This window comes from Pinus tabuliformis, chromosome 1_2, assembly GCF_031772625.1.
Source record: "Pinus tabuliformis cultivar Carrire ecotype Pingquan chromosome 1_2, CPIR1, whole genome shotgun sequence".
Taxonomy (NCBI): Eukaryota; Viridiplantae; Streptophyta; class Pinopsida; order Pinales; family Pinaceae; genus Pinus; species Pinus tabuliformis.
The window spans coordinates 1,100,358,388-1,100,364,762 of NC_142298.1; positions in this window are offsets into that span (position 1 = coordinate 1,100,358,388).

The following is a 6,375-nucleotide window of genomic DNA, read 5'->3' on the forward strand; positions in this document are numbered from 1 at the left end:
AAAGCATCTAGAACCATTCATGTGAATTATGGAGAGGGACAATTTGGCTAGAATTGAACTTGCAAGGGGATTTCAAAGGTTATTATGGGATGATTTGGAGGACAAGTATAGTATTATATCACAAGATTACTAGCTAAGGATATATAATTCATCTATTGCATGAAGTTAATTCACCATCTATGTGCTACTAGGAGCTTTTGCAGAGTTCCATCTCCTAGAAAGCTAACACCTAGAAGGTTTGAGGCATGTAGGGTTTGAAGACATTATTAGTTGGAAATTCTTTAGAAGGGAAAGATTCACCTTCCCCACAATTCACAACAGTCTCCTGTAGTTTAGGTTTGGTTTAGTTGTCATTTGAATTTGGGAGTTTGCTTCAATTACAAAATTCATGCACGTAGTATTGAACTCAAAATTCAATATTGTTTTTTTTGTTTTTATATCCCTCCCTTGGAACGGTTAATTCTTGGGGCCATATTTATTTTGGTCTACTAACTTCTCACCATCTCCCTAGTTCCATTCTCTTCTGCCTTTCTAATCTCCTTCCTCTATCTTTTTTGATGCTATCCTTGTTTCAACTCTTTGAGTCTTCCACTCCTTTTAACTACAATTTGAATCCTTTTCCTACCATATTCTCAAAATTTCCTAAAAAGCGCTTATGGAGTCCTTCTCCCCTCCCAGACACACAAGTTTTTCTTCACTCTCCCACTTAGTCTAGGGCCCATATCAATGGCAGATCATAAACTCTCTTATCCTAAGTGAAGTAGAAGAAGAGTGTGATAGAGATTTTCCCCATCCTCTGATTATAGTCCTTCATCTTCCCATCATACTCAGGTCCATGAAGAAATACAAGAAGAAATGGAGCACTACAATGATTGTTGAAGAAAGTGTAACTAGGTTGAGTCTTCATGACATTGTAATTATGATTTTTGTAAAATAAATTTATTATTCCTTGCTACATGGGTTTCATGAGAGGTTATTTATTTAGTGGCTCCCATTGAGTCAATGTAATGTGCAAGAGTCTACAAGTCTAAACAACCCTCCAAGACGAGAACAATACATAAGTATGCAATCTAAACGATTAAGAATGCAACAATGGTGGCCTCAAAATATATTTAAATGACAAGTCGGATCATATGTGGAGACACAATAGTTCATTGTCACATGTCAACTTATTTATCGAGGTAGAACTACTATAAATACCCTGCTAGGGTCACCATAAAAAGATACAGATTTCAAATTCTTCTCTGAACTTCGGATGGGTTCAGGAGGTACAAGAATCTTGGGTCAAGGCACCATAACAATGTCTCGGACCTCTGAAACTTTGGGTAATTATAGCACCTCATATACTCTTCGATGGGTACAAGAATCGAAGCTTCGCATTATAGGAAGACACATATTGGATACCCCTATAATTTCGTGTACAAGTTTAGTAAGAAGATTACAATCTTCTCCCCAGTGTTCACAGCCTACAATGCAAGGAAAGAGCACTATCACAATATTGTTATAGATGTGATGATGAACACCTCAGTGCTAATCACTGTCTCGGCATGTTTGTTATGAATAAGGTGAATATGATACATTGATCATTGTCTCAACATAATTGTCATCCTACAACAATATTGTCTCAACATAATGCACATGACCTCGGCACAATTATCTTGACGAGGACAAGGTCATGATGGAAATCTTAGTGCATCGATGAAATCATGATGACGATATCAGTGAAGAGTGCAAAAATGATCTAGGTGAAGGAATATCAATGATGCAATGATGATGTAGTAAATGATGACCTTAATGGTGCAACAATGATGATGATCTCAGCAGTGACAATGAAGAAACTTGGTGTCTTGGTCTTGGAGTGGCTTCATAGGTCAAGGGTCATGGTCTTGGTATTCATTAATTGGAATCTCTATAAGAATAATTTGCATAGGTTTTGGCCCTCGAAGAAAGCCAACATCGTGTTTTTTTGTCTCTTCATTTTGGTAGCTATTTGATGAACTAATGAAGATACACGCTAATAATAACAAGTGAATATTATGCTAAGAAGAAAAGTTAAAACACTTCACAAATAGTTATCAAGCTAAGGAGAATCACATTAATCCTACTTGCCCTATATTATTCAACATCGTATCAGAGATAAAGTGTTGAATTCAAACGAAGGGCAACAAAAGAGACATACAAGGATCAATCTTCAAGAAGGGAACCAAAGTAAGAGCTTTGTCTAGATTAAAGGATTAGTCTACAATAGTAAAGTCTTTTGTCTATATAATCAAGGAGACAACCTTCAAAAATATATACTACCCACAATCTTGGTGCTATGTTATTGATATATCGATGGCACAATTGGATTAAGTTATCTGAGACAAAGAATTAAGTTTCAATGTTATATCACAAGTACTCAGAACTAAGTCAAAGAATGAAGTTAATGGAAATAATTTTCACATTCTTAATATATGTCATGCCATAGTAATCTCAATATAGAATGAATGTGTTTGTTGATGGGTCTCAAGATGATCATCATGGCAAGCAACATTAAGACTCTATGGTTCTACACAATTCTACATACTATAAGGCTCCATGATCCACTTATGTGATAACAAGGAAGTTCCATCTCAAGTTCATCAACAGCTTGTTAATCACAAGAATCAGATGTGTAAGTCAAAGTTACTTGAATGAAAGAAGGTAGGCCTCATACCATTACTTCAAGGATCTCATCCAAGGAAGCATCAATGCATCTACTTTAACCATCATCAAAGTAATCAAGTGGAAGAGTTCATCTTCACTTGCCAAGTAAGTATCTTTCATTTTATAATCAAGTTTGCTTAAAGGACTTCATGATTTCAAGGAGATCTATAGGTTAGGTGGGTCACCAAAGGTCCTTACATGGAACAAGGAGGATTTTCATAATCCTCATGTTAGTGTCAGTGTCTTCACACTGCCATCAGTGATAAAAGTTTACTCTTTTGCATTCATATTAGGATTCCCATTCTGATGAGTTGCATTCCATTAGGTCATGGATCAACTGATGGTAGGGTACATTTCAATTTTTTCGCTCATGACACATATCCATTGACCTATTTTCATATGTGATTCAGTCAATGGTTTAGGTTCACGTTCATTTTTAGTTTATTTCATCAAATAGGTCTTAGGTCTTAGTGTTATAGTCTCATTAGGTATTAGGATTTTACCATGACAAGTTTTTAGTAACTATTGACTAATAATGGTCGACAGACATATGAGGATGACAATAATCATCAAAAAGTTTTAATTTCATAATTTGTAAACTTAATAAATTTTTCACCTCTAAACCAATTTGAGGTGAAAACAGAGAATTGGTATATTGTTTGTAAATTTCATGTGATTTTATTTTTTCTCATATGTAATTAATAGTTTCATGCTACTCCTGGTCACCTACTGATATTTCCAAGTACATGCCACTACAAAAGTCAAAGAAATCAAGCATTAGTTCACCTATTTCAATCAAAAGATCAAGCAACCAGAAAACAGAGTATTTGAAAAAGCAAATAGACATTATAAAGTGGGTTTTCAAAATTAAAAAATCAAAAGTTTCCGAGCCATATAAAGGTCATCTCTCTCTTAAGTCATTTCATTGTTTGATTTGAGGTCCATGAGCAAAAACACGATTTTGGAGTGTTATTAATCAAAGTGAGTGAAATCATTGTGTTTGTGGAGAAAACTAAGTGGTACTATGCACCAAAGGCTGATGATATGCATAGAACTGGCGCTACGCACCTGGGTGATTTCTGCAGTGTAAAATTGAACTGGCGCTACACACCTGGGTGAGTGCACTACGCACCTGGCAGTTAAGCTCCAGATCATTCCAACTTTCCTCAATTCATCTAAAAGCTTCCAAATTTATTTTTTGCAAGTGATTAACACAATCACTCTTGTTGAAAAGAGGTTGATGCGTTAGTCTTTGGCGATTTTGTCTCTCAAAAAGTCAAACCCTATTTTTCACTGAACTATCTCCTAAATTTTGAAAGCTCACTCATTTATGGCTGTCCTATATCATCTACTTGCCTTTCCCTAAATCCCATTCCCTCATATAAGATTCCCTAAACATCATTCCATTATATTTTTTCCCTTATTCCCTAACCCTACACTATTCCCAAACCCTACTCACTCACTAAATCCCATTCACACTCTTATTCACTCTCACCTATTTACATATAAAATCTCTTCATACTCATCTTACATTCATTTACCCTATTTCTTCATTTACCACACTTCATTCACCACAAGAGAAACAACTATAAAACAATGGAGAGAGACAGTGAATATGAGCTGGAAGATGAATTCCTTAGTGACAACTCCAGGCAGAGAGACACACAGGGCAGGAAGCCTCATAAGGGGGGAAAACATATCTGAGAGGAGCCCACCAGTTTGAGGGAACTGCAAGCCTACCCATTTGCCATTTATTTTTTTAGACATCAGTGCTGTTTTAGTTTTTGTGAAATGGTGGAAAGGGTTAAATCTCGTCATGAATTAGCAAGGTTGTTTGTGGCACATTTGGACAACAATGAGGTAAACCTTGCTGGAGTTACATTCACTTTGTCACCAGCTATCATTTTAGAGGCAGCTACAGGTATTCCAAATGTGGGTGAAAAGTGGAACAAAGGTCAGGACATTGACAGGGACTACTATGAGCCTTAGAACAATGCTAAATATCATAACAAACTCAAGAGAGTATTCCCATTTAAATTCTTGGAGTATAGGCTTGCTCCATTGTTGAAGATCATCATCAAGTACTTTACTTGTGAAGGTAGGTTCTCTCGCTTGTATGCCTACCACATTATACTACTGATGCATTTCACTAGGGCGAGAATGATGAATATCCCCTACTTCATGTTCAGAATCATTGAGAAGTTGGCACTCATTGTAAAGAAGAAATCATTCCCCCAACAATTAACTAGCATCTTCTACTATTCTCTGATTAAAATAATTGTTTTACATCAGCTGAACCTTCTCAACATGCCATGGGAAACTTTCATTTCTCATGAAATGTTCAAAGGCCCTCAAATCTTTTCATCAGTTCCTCATGAAGAAGGTGGACCTTCATGACATGAAAAGTTAAAAGAAACTGAAGTTGTTGGAGTGCCTGTATTTGTGACATATGAGAGGGGCACTAGGAAACTTTTTGCAGCTGCCAAGCGATTATTATCTCCACAAGGTGTGGAAAGGCTCTCGCCTTCATCATCAGGCTACAGACAAATGTTATCTCCACAAGGAGTGGAAGGGGCTTTGCCTTCTTCCTCAACTAAACATGTACATGTTGAGCAGCAAAGCAAGGGTAAAGGTAAAGGCAAGAAAAATATGGATGAGAAGGATCTTGGAGATGGGTAAGAGGGATATTTTGACCTTGGTGATCATGAGGAGACACAAGGAGTTGATGTCATTGACTTGGATACTCAAGATCCAAAGACTGTAAAAGACATGATCATAAAGGAACAAGAGGCTGATATACAAGCCTTGTCAAACAATTTAGAGAGGGCTAAGTGGGTCATCAAATATCTAGAGCAAGAAAACAAACAATTAAGTGACAAAAAAGACCTCATGGAGTTGCAAATGATGAAGGAGAACAGGAAAAAGGCTAAGAAGGCAAAGGTCAAGTTGACCTCAATTGAACGAGAGATTGAGAATGAGTAAGTAACTTGGCTTGAGAGGGTTAATATACACCTTGAGTGGCTGATTGAGAAGGTGAGCAAAGACAAGAAGATGCTTTGCCACATGGCATACCACTACATGACCCAAAACAAAATCTGCAACATAAGAATGAGGAAGCTTAAGGCTAGGTTGAGGAAGGCCTTAAGGAGCAAAAAGGAGCAAGACAAATTAAAAATCTTGGCTTAAGCCTCACTAGCCCATCAAAGCAATTAATGATAGTGCCTTGTGCCAAATCTAGGCAAGTTTTGACAAATTTTTGTCATTTTTAATTTTTGAAAATTTTCAACACGGAAATTTGGCCTAGGTGTGCGCTATGCTTTTCACTGGAAGACTTTTTGAAGAAATGGTTTACATATCTAGATTCAGCATGACGAGAAGATCAAAACCAGAAAATATCAACAATTTTGGAGCAAAATGTGGTCACCAAAATGTCAAAAAACCATAAAAAAATGACCTCTCTACCTCTTTTTGGACACACAGAAGTAGCCTTGGGAGATTTCACTATTGAGTGGGCAAATGACATCTAAATGCAAAAATGCAAGATGTTCCAGAAATGAGATAGGAAGAAATTTCCAATGAGCTATCTTGGGCTCAATTTGGCTAAGGGGAAGGCCTCCAAAAGTAGTTGTGAAGTGGCACTATGCACGTAGCCGGTGGCGCTACACATAGAGCCAGTTTGCCCAAAAATCT